The sequence below is a fragment of the Acomys minous genome (assembly GCF_964271855.1).
Source record: "Acomys minous genome assembly, chromosome: 2".
In the NCBI taxonomy this organism is placed as follows: Eukaryota; Metazoa; Chordata; class Mammalia; order Rodentia; family Muridae; genus Acomys; species Acomys minous.
Window position 1 is genome coordinate 21,153,051 of NC_140484.1, and position 14,266 is coordinate 21,167,316.

A 14,266-nucleotide genomic window follows, 5' to 3' on the forward strand; every position below is an offset into this window, starting at 1 on the left:
GTAAGTTGAGTTAACCTTTCAGGCACCCACACTGGTTGGTCTGCATCCTGTGGAAACACACAAACAGATTCTCTCGCCCAGACCAATACTGGGTCTGGGCCCTTCCATTGCCCTGTAAGGACATCCTTCCACATGACTGTGCCTTTATAGGTAGAGTCTCGGCTCTCATGATGCTCGGCGGCCGTCATGCCAGACTTATCTAATTGAAAAAAATTTTTGGTTAATGTAGCCAAAGAAAGGCACTCTCTAGGTGTTCTTTTGTGCCCTATTCCCCCTTTTTGTTTTTGAAGGCATTCCTTAAGGGTGCGATGTGCTCCTTCAATGATGTCTTGTCCCTGAGGATTATAAGGGAGGCCATGAAGTAATGTAACACCCATCTGTGCACAGGAGGTAAAAGTAGCAAATGTATAAGCTGGACCATTATCAGTTTTATAAGTTTTTGGCATGCCCCAGGCACTCCATGCCACAAAGCAATGATCAATAACATGATGGGATTTTTCTCCTGTATGTGGGGATGCTAATATAATACCTGAGGCAGTGTCAATCGAAACATGCACATATTTTAGCTTCCCAAATTCTGGTATATGAGTGACGTCCATCTGCCAGATATGCAAGGGACATAGGCCTCGAGGATTTACCCCCAGGGGTAATTGAGGCCTAAAAGGAGCACATGCTTGACATTCTTTCACCACAGTTCGTGCCTCCTCACATGTAATGGCAAAGCGGGAAGCTAAAGTTTTCACATTAACATGGAAATAAGAATGGAATTGACGGGCTCGATCCAGATTAGTCAAAGCAGTTAGGATTAAATGGGCCCATGTAGCTTTATCCACTATATCATTACCTTCTGATAAAGTCCCTGGGAGCCCAGAATGTGCTCAAATATGTTGAATAAAGAAAGGCTGAGTATGTTTCCAAATGAGGGTTTGTAATTGGGATATCAATTCTCCAATCACACTTTTCATATTAATTTTCCCTGTTATCTCTAACTCTTTGACTATATTAACCACATATTTGGAGTCAGAGAGAAGATTAAAAGATTGTGGGAATTCTTGAAAAACAGTGATGACAATTTGTAATTCAATTATTTGAGGTGAAGCAGAGGCAAATGTCTTTCTTACTGGCTGGCCTCCATCAACTGAATATGCTCCATGCCCCGTTTTAGATCCATCAGTAAAAATAGTGGGGCAATTTTTTAATGGTTGCTTAGATGTGACCACAGGAAAAATAACTAGATGCTCTGAGACAAACTGGAGAATGGGATCTTTGGGGTAGTGATTATCAATATCACTAGTATAACTGCAGTGAAGTATTGCCCAATTATCCAGAATATGAGAAAGTACTTCAAATTGTTGAGCTGTATAAGGTATAATAAGCTTCTCAGGCCATTGTCCAAAATATTGTAGGCTTTGATGTAAACCTACAAAGGCCAATTGTGCTACTGCATCAGGATAACGACTGAATGTTTTTCTTGGGGAAATCTTTGGATGAATCCATAATAAAGGTACCGATTGCCATAACACACCCGTAGGTTGTCTATATGAGGACAAGATTAATAATTGGAATGCTATATTGGGATTCCATCTGGTAAGACTTGCAGTAACTAATCCATCCTCAACAAGGGATAAGGCCACTCTTGCCTCAGGGGTAAGAATTCTAGGGGAAGTTAAGGCAGGATCCCCAGGCAAAATATCGTACAGTGGTTGTAATTGGTAATTAGTGAGTTTTGAGTAGGGTCGCAGCCATTGTATATCCCCCAGCAATTTTTGGAAATCATTAAGTGTTTTCAAACTATCAGTTCTTAATGTAATTTTTTGTGGGGTAACTCTATCCTGACATATTCTTGTTCCTAGATAATCAATAATTGTAGCCTTCTGCACCTTCTTTGGAGCAATGAACAATCCTTTTACCTTTAAGCTCAGGACTAGCCAGGTGTAAGCTTGAACTAAAACCTCCTCACTCTTTGCACAAATCAAAATATCATCCATGTAATGAAAGCACTTAAGTTGAGGAAATTCTTTCCTAAATCCCCGAGTGGCATCAGGGACATATAACTGACACACTGTAGGACTATTAGCCATTCCTTGTGGTAACACTACCCATTCAAATCTCTGATCAGGCTCTGTATGATTTATTGAGGGTACTGTGAAAGCAAATCTCATTGTGTCTTTTGGAGACAGAGGAATGGAGAAGAAGCAAACCTTGATGTCTACCACAATAATATGCCAATTTTCGGGTAAAGTGGATGGCAAAGGGAGACCTCTTTGAACTGGCCCCATTGGCATCATCTGATTATTAATAGCTCGCAAGTCATGTAATAACCTCCATTTACTTGATTTCTTTTTTAAAACCAAGTTGGGTGTATTCCATGGTGAAACTGAGGCCTGTAAATGACCTAGTTCCAGCTGTTCCCTAACCAGCTCATGAATGGCTTGCAATTTTACTGAAGGCAGAGGCCACTGGGGAACCCATACAGGTTCCTCAGTTTTCCATGTAATGGGAATTGTATCCTCAGTGGCCCCTAGGAAAAACCCAGACCCTTATGGTCAAGCTTTGGGGTGCTGGCAATAGGATCTGGATGTCCCTGCAAATTTTTTCCAAGTCCTTTTCCTCCAATATATACCATATTATTCATCATCTCCTGGGATTGTCTGCTGTAGGAGTCCTGATTAGTGATCTTATATCCCATTGCATTCAATAAATCTCTTCCCCACAAGGTTATGGGGACTTCTAATACATAGGGTTGGAAAACTCCTCCATGTCCTTCTTCATCTTTCCAATTTAGCATTCTGGCACTAATATTTGGGGTTTTCTCGAAACCCAGCCCTCTGAGTAAGTGACTAGAGGTTTGAACAGGCCATCCAGGGAACCAATCACCTTTAGCAATTATACTCGTGTCTGCCCCCATATCCATAAGGCCAGTGAATGCTTTTCCTTCTATTAAAAGTTTTAGAGTGGGGCGATTTTGTAAATTCATAGCCATGTAAACCGAAGCTCCTGAGGATCCAAATCTCTTCTCTCCACGTGTTTGATCTTTTGCCGGGAATAAATTATGACAGCTAGGAAGAATGAGCAACTGCGCTAGACGGTCACCAGGTGAAATTGCACTCACCCCACGAAGAGATGAGATCATAATTTTTACAGTGCCTGTATAATCTGAATCAATTACACTGGGATGAATAATAAGGCCTTGCAATGTAGTAGAACTACGGCCAATTAGTAGTCCCACTGTGTCTTTTGGTAGAGGGCCAGTGAAATCACTGGCTACCAACTGAGGCCCCATTTGTGGGGGCAGTACGAGTCTGGTGGTAGAACAGAGGTCAAGGCCTGCACTTCCTCTAGTAGCTCTCCAGGGCGTTGCCATTCTATGGGAGGACACAGACTCAGCCACTGTTCTGGAGCTCTGGTCTCCTCCATTGCCCCATATATTTGAGGGCCCTGAGGATGAGGGCCCTGTGTCCCATTTTTTGGCCGTGCTCCTCCAAATTCTGCTGCTAGTGGTTGACCATTAATGTTTTTTACTGACTGGCATTCATTAGCCCAAAGATTTCCTTTCCTGCATTTGGGACAGAGGCCAGGTGTACGTGGAGGAGGATTTTGACTAGTCTGATTAATCCCCTTGGGACATTGGCATTTGAAATGTCCTTCTTTGCCACACTTGAGGCAATTTTAAGGACCAGTAATTCCATTTCTATTCCTTCCTTGGGCTGCCTGCATCATGGCTGCAGCCAATCCTGCATTTGATAATGCTCCTCCTATCTCTCTGCAGATCTTTAACCACACATCTAAAGATTTCTGTTTGTATGGATTTATGGCTTGTCTATACTCCTTGGTACATTGCTCAAAAATAAGTTGTTTTATCAAAGGCATTGCAGTATCTGGGTCGCCGAAGATCTTTCCAGCGGCATCAACTAATCTGGCCACAAAGTCAGCAAATATTTCATTGCTTCCTTGAATAATTTTAGTGAGATTTCCAGATACTTCCCCTCATTTAGGAAGGGCTTTCCATGCCCTTGTACCAATAAAATTAATTTGCTCAAAAACTTGCACCTGATATCCTGTCTGTTGGTTAGCGAAACGTCCCTGCCCCATAAGCATATCCTGGTCCCATGTCGGTTGTCCGTTAGCTGCATTGGCAGCTGCCTGCTCAGCTGAGAACTCAATGTAATAAGCTTTCCAATCTAAATAGGTGCCAGGTGAAAGGCAGGCTCGTGGTAAATTTTGCCGATCTGAGGGTGTCATGCAATATCTCCCTAGGAATTCCAACTGCGCCATAACAAAGGCTGCGGTTGTGCCATAAGCACGGACAGACTCAGCCAGTCTTTGGACAATTTTAAAATCCAAGGGTTCATGATAACAATTCCCTTGTGCATTCTGAAAAACAGGGTAACAATGAGGGGCATTTTGCAAATGAAATTGCCTCCATACCTCAGGACAGGCAGACCTACCGCCCCCTGGTATATAGGGTGAGGGTCTTAATCCGCCTGGAGATTCAGGTGGCTCTAGTTCAGGAGCTGAAGGCTGCGTAATCTTGATCTCCTTCTTTTTTGGTATAATAATGCTATCTAGCTGTTTAGCCAACTCCTCTAATTCTTCATCCTCGGGGCCAGAATCATCCCTTTCAACACTTCCTCTGTCTGATGTTACTGACGGTTCTTCTTTCACTTTCCCCAAAACATAATCCCCCATTTTGTCCGAGTCCCGGAACTTTATTGTCTCAAAGCCTGGGAACTTAACAGTTATGTCCCACTTACCAGGAACTTACCAGCTAGCTGTGCTGGCTGCCACAAGTTCTGAGATTCCCTGTACAGGCCACCAAAATGTTGATGCCACCCCCTACCAGCAGGAAAGACACCAACACCGGGAGCTCTTCTTGCAGCAGTTTCTTCAGGAACCTTGACTACTGGAGTGACTCGGGAAAAGCTCCCATAGAACCTTTATAGTGTGCCTGGTCCTATCAGAGATGGCCACATTGTCGCTTTTCGTTGGTGTGTGTGGATCATGCCACCTCAGGCTATACCTTCAGGCATGCACATAAGGGGCTCACTCAAGGGTGCATTGCGCCAGGGAAGCAGCAGGGGGTGCTGCTATCTGTGGCTCTCCACACTGATGTAGAACTATTCTCAAGTTGGCACTACCACTAGCAATGGAACAGTCTTCCCCTTCGTCTAAACTGTTTGGGTCTTAAAGGGAAGCTGGGTCTAAGAAAATAAAGTCCTTATGGAGAGGTTTTGAGATGAAAGATTATTTTCTGTTGTAGAAATGGAGGATGACACTGTAACACAGTGTTTTTGGATTCCATTTGAGTTCATTTCATCTAGGTAAGATTCTGTGGTAAAACCATCTGGCCATGGACTGATTTGTATCTTGAGACTTTTAATAACTTATTTTCCTTAAAGTATATAAGTCTATGTAAGTTGTTTACCTGAACTTGATACAACTTTGGTAGTGATACCTAATCAGCCAGGAAAAAAACCTTAAGAGAACAATGCCCTATTTTCCCCCATTGGGGGATTGGATAGGTTTTTGTTTGCTTCCTTGGGCTACAGATGCTTGTTTTCATTGGGAGTTGCTTATAAGTTGTATTGATCTATTCCGAGAGAAAACAAGATTTGACTCAGGGATGTCTCTCTTCTCCTTTATCTTTCTTTTTTAGGTATTGAGATATGAGTTGAAAAGAAAGAAGGGGGATATAGAAATATATAGGGATGATAAGATAAAAATTAGATTATTTAATCTACTCATCAACCTAAGGCCTTATTTGTTCATAACAATTAAGGTTATTTTTAATTCATTGGTATAAAACTTTGTATATTTATACAAAATAAGTTTAATTTTGATACATTGGTATAGAATTCAAATTTAAGATTATTCTACACACACACATAATATATATATATATATATATATATATATATATATATATATATATATATATATATATGGTATCGAACCCATACAACTCAGTAATAATAAAAAAAAGCTTACTTCCAATACCTTGAAAATACTACTGAAGGCTGTTTTGGATAATTAAGTAATATAAGCTAATTGTTAGTTGATCAAATCATGGTCATGTCAACTACCAGGCTATGTTTATCACAAGATTATATATCCTATGTTTAACAGATAGACATGATCCTATAGATAAAGTCTTCAAAAACCTGAGATACCTGAAGAATATGGCATTTAAAGATGCTTTTAATATTTTAAAGATTATTTGACAAGACATGTTAACTCCTGGTAATATCCAGCCTACCTCAAGAAGATGATGAGCAACACAGAACCTCCTTATGGAGATGGCTTCAAATGTGGTAAACAAGCCATGGAGGAAAATGTCTTCATTTCTGCCACAGACAGATTTCTTCCTAAAAATGGTCAAACTTGGATGCAGGCAGAGTCAGTGGCCAAACTCTGCCAAGACAGGGTAAGCAATTCCTCAATAGTTCCTGCCTCACAAATATGTCTGTCATATATATTTGTCTAGAAGGCTGAAGATGATGCTTCAATATTATAGAGAGTTTTATGTGACTGTTCAGGCAGTCAGTTGTCTCTGTCATCTTTTCCCCCCTCATTTTGGAAGCTGCTATCCAGCTTTTTCAGTTCTAATTCCTTCTCAAGTCTCTGAGGGGGTTGAAGACCAGATATTTTAGTCTTACTATTAACCTTACCTGTTTAGGGATTAAGATGTTTTGGGTTCTAGATAGATGTTTTAAGTTGACAGAGGTAAGATATGATACATACTGATTCTCACTCAGAATTTTAGAATCACTAAGATAGGAAAGACGTTTTCTACAAAGTCGCCAAATACAATTAGTCAAAACACCATGAATGTAACATTCATACAATTCTTGATTGTTTCATGGTTCTTTTTGATGCCTGTAATTTTTTATTTACATGTAATAACATAAATGTATATGCCAAAAATAAAATAAAGTCTTTAGAAGAAAAAAAAAGAAAATCCAACAGTAAAAAAATTAAGTATTTTTCAAGGTCCCTCCTCAGGAACCTGATCATGCTATCATTCAAGGAGTTCTGTGTCTGAAAACTGGTACAAGTTTGTGAATTGATTCTAGGCCTGAGGCTTCCTTTTTCTATGATCCAATGTAGCCTTTCTTTCACTTACTAAAGATTTTTCTACATATACAGATCAAACAATATTTCAGTAGGCTTCTTATCTATTTACACCATGATTGCTTAGCCAGTACTGAAGGCCCATCATGCCACTATAAAATTCACTTTTCCTGTGCTGTCCATTATAGGCTAGACCTTTATTAACAAACATTGCTTTATCTATGCTGGCCTGTACAATAATTACAATTACTTTACCGTTAGTGATTCAGTGCTGTCACTTGGCCCCTGATAATTTGGGGCTCAACTAAACACATTCCACTTTATTCCTTCAGCTGTCCAGCAGCATCTCCAACACTAAGTTTTTTCCTCAAGGAAAGGGACAACAAAGTTCTTCAAATATGCTGGTGCCCCTCTCATTATTTTATGTCCTTATGATTAGTAAAGGACATGTTTTCTGGGCCTTCCCATTCTGGATGATCAGATTTACACAGTGTACCCACTGTAGAGTTGCAATTTCCATAAACCTTTAAACCCCTTAATCAACACTACATCATCAAAGGATATAAGGCATCTCTAACTCCTTTTCAGTAGACCATCTTTTGACAAATGTTCCAGCCAACCTAAAATTTCCACTCATAGGGTCCATGTCAACAAATTCAACCTTTTCCAGTTTTCCATCCCACAATCTTAAAATCCATTTTCACACATCTTCCCAAACTTCAGCTTGAATGAATTTAAAAACTCATTAGGCCTTTCAACAACTTGAGATCTGTAGCCGCTGGAAAGAATGTTCTATTCCACACCATACTTAGAATCTTTAAACTGTTTATGTGCATCTAAAGCTAGTCAGTTTCATCACTCAGTTTATTGTTGTCCTGCACTGTAGTTTGAGATGCTACAAGTTGTTTAATTTTATCCTGGAACTTATTTCTATCATTTACCAACTTATCCAGTGTTGTTAGTAACAACCAACCAGTTTCTTTATTTTCTTTTTTTCAATAACTGTAAAGATTTTTATACACAGAAACACCAAATCAATTGACTCCCACAGTTGATGAATCATAATAATCAAATTCAATATCTGCTCAAGTTTGCATAATAGTGCACACCAAGGAATTTTACTCTCTGGGCTCCCAGGAGCGGCTTCAGCAACTGAAAGGCTTTTATAACTGTAGGTTTTGGCAAATTGGAAAGCTATTCCAGACATTTAAAAGATTCTCCCTTATACTTCTGTTGCTCTAGAGCTGATTATATATGATTATTAGAATGACTTAAGAGCTGTAGTCCAGCTAATTCAACAAAGCTAGCTCTGAAGGGAAAGTCTAAGAGTTTAGTAATTGCCTAGGCTAGGAGGCTGGATATCTCAGCTGGTCTTCAGCATATGTTGGAATATTAAATATTTACTGTAGAGCAAGTGAAGGGGTAGATTTTTATCAAGGTTAAGGCAAGCAGGAAAATAACATAAGGTTCCTTATTCTGTGTCTTTATGTAGGCTCTGACAGAAGGTGTTGCCCCAAACAAAACATGTTCCTGCACTAAAAGCTGGCTTATAAATGTATCTTCCTCATTTTAATAGAGAAAAAAATCCATCTCTGATGTTCACTCCATTTCTGGATTCTAATTAAGACCAAGAGTAGTTAATTTCCAACCCAGAATAACTATCACAACCATTTCTATTTCACACATAATCAAGTTATAAGTGTTTCATATGGATAGATCTGTGTTTTACATTTTATATATGAGAGGGAAAAATGTGATATTTGTCAGTCTAAATACAAAGTATTTCATTTTGTATGATGATCCTCAGTTCCATGTACTAGTCACAAATTACATAATAACATTCTTCATTATGGTTATATATAAAATACCACTGTGAACTTTTAGCTGTCTTTCAAATTTGTGTTCTGTTTCTTCACTAATGTTTGTGATGTATGTGTATTTGTATATACATATGTATTTCACCAGATAAGACTGTATAATTTTACTTTTATGTACATTTTAGGCCTGAAATTTTGGTATTTCCTAACAAATGTGTAAATTCTTCCCTGAGAAATACTATTTCTCCCACTCTCAGCATTCTTCAGTTGCTGTATAACTTTAAATCCTCTTCCACAGGATTCATTGAGCACTGATTGTTTGGCTGTGGGTCTCTACATCAGTTTCCATCAGATGACAGATAGAGCCTCTCTGCTGGTAATAATGCCATACTCTTGTTTACAAGTATAATTGACTATCATTAGAAATTGTTTACTTCATTTCCTTCTGCTTGGCAGACATATTACTTTCTGTCCTAGGTTTCTGAGCAATCCAGCCTCTGGTTTCTGGTTCTTCAGACAGTGTCAAAGGTGGGTTCCCTCTTATGTCATGGTTCCTAAGCTGGAGCAGTAATTGGTTAGCCACTCCCACGCCTTTACCTCAGCACATTATACTAGCAGGACAAATTGTAGGGCAAAGTTTTGTGGCCGGGTTGGTGTTTCAATCCCTCAATGTGAGGCCATACTTCATTACATATTTCCAATTCGTGTCCTGTGTCTCCATTATTAGAAGTCTTTGCTAAGTTTACTCTTGTAGATTCCATGAAGTTATCCTTATACCTGTCCCTGAAGTGACTCCCATTTCTAGTCATTTCTCCTAGTATTTTCTCCCTCCCTCACTCACCTGGTTCCTCCTTTCCCCTACCCCATCAACCCACAGTAAAACTGTGAAATTGATTTATTTTCTCCTTCCTGGAGAGATCTTTGCATCCCCTTTAAACCCTCCTTGATACTTATCTTCTCAGCGTCTGAGGACCGTAGCATAATTGTCTTTTACTTTACTGTTAATATCCATTTATAAATGAGCAAATATCATGTTTGTATTTCTAAGTCTGGATTACCTCACTCAGGATGATTTTCTTTCTAGTGCATCTATATGACTGCACATTTCATGGTGTCCTTGTTCTTTAAATGTAGCACTTTTTATCCATTCTTCCATTGAAGAATGTCTAGGTTGTTTGCAGTTTCATGATATTATGGATAAAGCTGCTATGAACATAGTTGATAAAGTGTCCTTCTAAAGTATAGAAAATCCATTTGATTATTTGCCCCAAAGTGGTATAGCTAGGTCTTGAGATAGATTGCTTTCCAATTTTCTGAGAAACTGAAATATTGACTTCAGAGTAGCTGTACAAGTTTGCACTCCTAATAGCAGTGTAGGAGTGTTCCCCTTGCTCCATATCCTCACCAGTTTGGGCTACTACCTGTATTTTCGATCTTAGCCATTCTGACAAGTGTAAGATGGAACCTCAAAGTAGCTTTGATTTGCATTACGTGATGGCTAGGGATGTTGAATGTTTCCTTAAGTGTTTCTTAGCCATTTGATATTCCTCTGTTGAGGATTTTCTGTTAAAATCTGTACCCAATTTTTAAAATTGAATTATTTTCTTTGCAAATGTCTAGTTTCTTGAATTATTTATATACTTTGGATTTTAGTCCTGTGTCAGATGTGAAGTTGGTGAAGATATTTTCTCATTCTGTGGGTTGCCAGTTTCTCCTATTAATCATGTCCTTTGCCTTGCAGGCATATTTCAGTTTCAGAGCTATTATTTATTGTTTGTCTTAATGCCTGTGCTACTGGTGTTCTGCCAGTTTGTTCAAGTATATTCAATATTTTCTCTTCTATCAGGTTCAGTGTATCTGGATTTATGTTGAGGTCTTTGATCCACTAGGACTTATGTTTTGTGCAGGATGATAGATATTAATCTATTTGCATTCTTCTCCATTTGGACATGTAGTTAGACAAGTACCATTTGTTGAAGATGCCTTTTTCCCATTGTATATTTCTGAGTTCTTTATAAAAAAAAAATCAGATGTCCATAGTTATGTGTATTTATTTCTGGGTCTTCAATTTGATTCCATTGATCAATGTGTCTGCTTATATACCAATATTACAGTTTTTATTACTACAGCTCTATAGTATTACAGTTACTGTGGCCTCATAAAATGAATTTGACAATTTTACTTCCCTCTCTGTAGAATAACTTAAAGAGTATTTAGTAGTAGATCTTCTTTGAAAGTCTGGTATAATTGAGTCTTAAAATCACCTGGCCATGGTTTTTTCATTTGTCTGTTGTTTGGGAGACTTCTATTGACTGCTTCTACTTTAATAGAGGCTGTATGTCTATTTAAATTTTTTTTGTCTCATCTTGATTTAAGTTTGTATATATTATCTATTGAGAATATATCTCATTTCTTTTAGGTATTTGAATTTTGTAGTGTACAGGATTTTGAAGTAAGATCTAATGATTCTTTGAATTTATTAATTGTCTGTTGTCATACCCTCATTTTCATCTCTAATTTTATTAATTTGCATATTTTTTCACTGTTTTTAGTTATTTTGGGTAAAAGTTTGTCAATCATGCTGATTTTCTCAAATAACCATCTCTTTCTTTCACTCAGTTTTTGTATCATGCTTTTTATTTCTATTTTCTTGATTTAGTCCTTAGTTTGATTACTTCCTGCCATATACTCCTATGGGCATGTTTGTTTCTTTTTGTTCTAGAGCTTTTAGATGTGCTATTAAGTTGTTAGTTTGAGATATCTCTAATTTCTTTATGAAGGCACATAGAGCTAAGGATTTTCCTTTTAGCATTGCCTTCATAAGTCTTGTACATTTAGGTAACACTAGGGCATCTTTAATTTCTTTCTTTTTTGTGCCTTGACCCCAAAGCATTCACTGGTGAGTTGTTTCCATGAATCTGTAGGCTTTCTGTTGTTTCTGTTGTTGATAATATCAGCTTTAGTCTAGGCCTTTATATGTTACAATTTTCTTGTCTCTGTTGAGACTTGCTTTGTGAAAAAAATATGTGGTCTATTTTTGAGAATTTCCTCTGACATACTGAGAAGAACGTATATTCTTTTGTGTTGGAGTGAAACAATCTGTTGATATCTGTTAAGTCCCTTTGGTTCGTGATACCCATTAGTTATGTTATTTCTTTGTTTTGTTTTTATCATGATTACATATCAAATGGTAAGAGTAGGGTATTGAAGTCTCCCATTTTAATGTGCTAGGTTCAATGTGTGTTTTCAGTGATAGTAATGTTTCACTTACAATGTAGATTCCTTTGGGTTTTGCAGATAAATGTTCAGAAATTAAGTGCATTTTATGATTATTACAGTTTCTTCTCCATCTCTTTTAATTTAATTTGGTTTGAATTCTAGCTTCTTAAATATTAGAAGAGCCAGATATGCTTGTTTTGGGATCCACTTGCTTATGAAAACTTTTTTCAATACTTTTCTGTCATGTAATATCTATCTATGCTGTTGCAGTGTGTTCCTTGTATGGAGCAGAAGGATGAATCCTGTTTTTATATCCATTCTCTTACCTTGTTTCTTTTTATTGAAAAATTGAAGACCGGACGTGGTAGTGCATGGCTTTAATCCCAGCACATGGGAGGCAGAGGCAGATGGATCACTGTGAGTTCAAGGCCAGCCTGGTTTACAAAGCGAGTCCAGAACAGCTAAGGCTATGTAGAGAAACCTTGTCTTGAAAAAAAAGAAGAAAGAAAAGAAAAGAAAATTCAGTCCATTGGTATTGAGATACATTAATAACCTATGAGAAGTGGAAATTTCTGGTTTCTTTAAAAACTCAACTGTGTCATGCGATGTCTTTTCTGGAAACTGTCTTCTGACAGAGCATGTGATGTTTACTGAAAACAGACACATGAAAGGGATCATGATGTTTAGAAATAATATAAATTGAACCAAACAGACAGTTAGACAACACTTTTTGCATTGCTACACAATGCAACACTTTTCTGGTCTTTGCTTCACAGAGAGATGCATTCCAGAGAATGTCTCATGGTAATCTGGCTGATTCTGGCTGCTTTCACTGACTTGTACTGATTTGGTGGAGCCTTGCTGTTTCTAATGGATCATGCCACTGTTCCAGATTCATGTTGGTGTTTGGTGGTTACTGTTGGACTGGAATGCTGGTATCCTCATAATGCAAAGTGGAATTTGCCCAAGAAACTATGTCTAAATAAGTCCACCACCCCTTTTTCCTATTAACATTCTTTCTCTCCTTCCTCTTCTCAGTGGGTTAGAAGGTTGAAGTGTTTAAGAACTCTAAATAAAGTCAGTTGCAAAAGTATAAGTCTACATCAATGATTGATAACCTTTGTTATTTTGTTGGTGGTGGTGGTGGTGTGTGTGTGTGTGTCTGTGTGCATGTGTGTCTGTGTGTGTGTGTGCATGTGTGTGTGTGTGTGTGTGTGTGTGTGTGTGTGTGTGTGTGTGTGTGTATGTGTTTCCGTACTTTTGGTCTTGCTGGTGTGAAAATGCCTGTGTTTTCATAAGTGTAGTTAACCTTTTTCAGTTGGAGTTTTCCCTCTAGCACTTTCTGTTCGCTGAACTTGTTGATATACGCTGTTTAAATTTGAGCTTGTCATAAAATATTTTGTTTTTTCCACTTATGGTGATTGCAAATTTTGCTGAGTGTAGTAGTCTGGCATGGGATCCATGGTCTCTTAGAGTCTGAAAAACATCTGTCCAGACTCTTTTGGTTTTTAGAGTCTCTATCAAATCATGTATAATTCTAATAGGTTTGCCTTTATATGTTGCTTGGCCTTTTTCTCTTGCAGCTTTTAATATTATTTCTTTGTTCTATACATTTAGTATTTTGATTATTATTTGGCATGAGTGTTCCCTATTCTAGCCCAATCTATTTGGTGTTCTGTAAGCGTCTTGTACCTTTATAGGTATGTCTGTCTTTAGGTTAAAAAATTGTCTTCTATAATGTTAAATTATTATTTTGGGGTTTTGTGCTTGGATTCTTCTACTTCTTCTATTCTTATTAGTCTTAGAGTTTGTCTTTTCATAGATTTTTTTGATTCTTTTTTCAGAACATTTTTAGATTTATCATTTTTTTAACCGATGTATTTCTTCAACACTTGAGATTCTTTCTTCCATCTCTTGTATTCTGCTGGGATAATTGCATCCGTGGTTCACATTCACTTACATAGATTTTCATTTCCAGAATTCCCTCATTTTCTGTTTTCTTTATTGATTCTATTTCCATTTTCAAGTCCTGAACAGTTTTGTTTGTTTTCTTCAAATGTTTGTTTTTTCTTGGTTTTCTTTAAGGGATTTATTCATTTATTCAAATTGTTTATGTGTTCTTGAATTTCCTTATAGTCTTTATTCATTTCCTCCTTGAG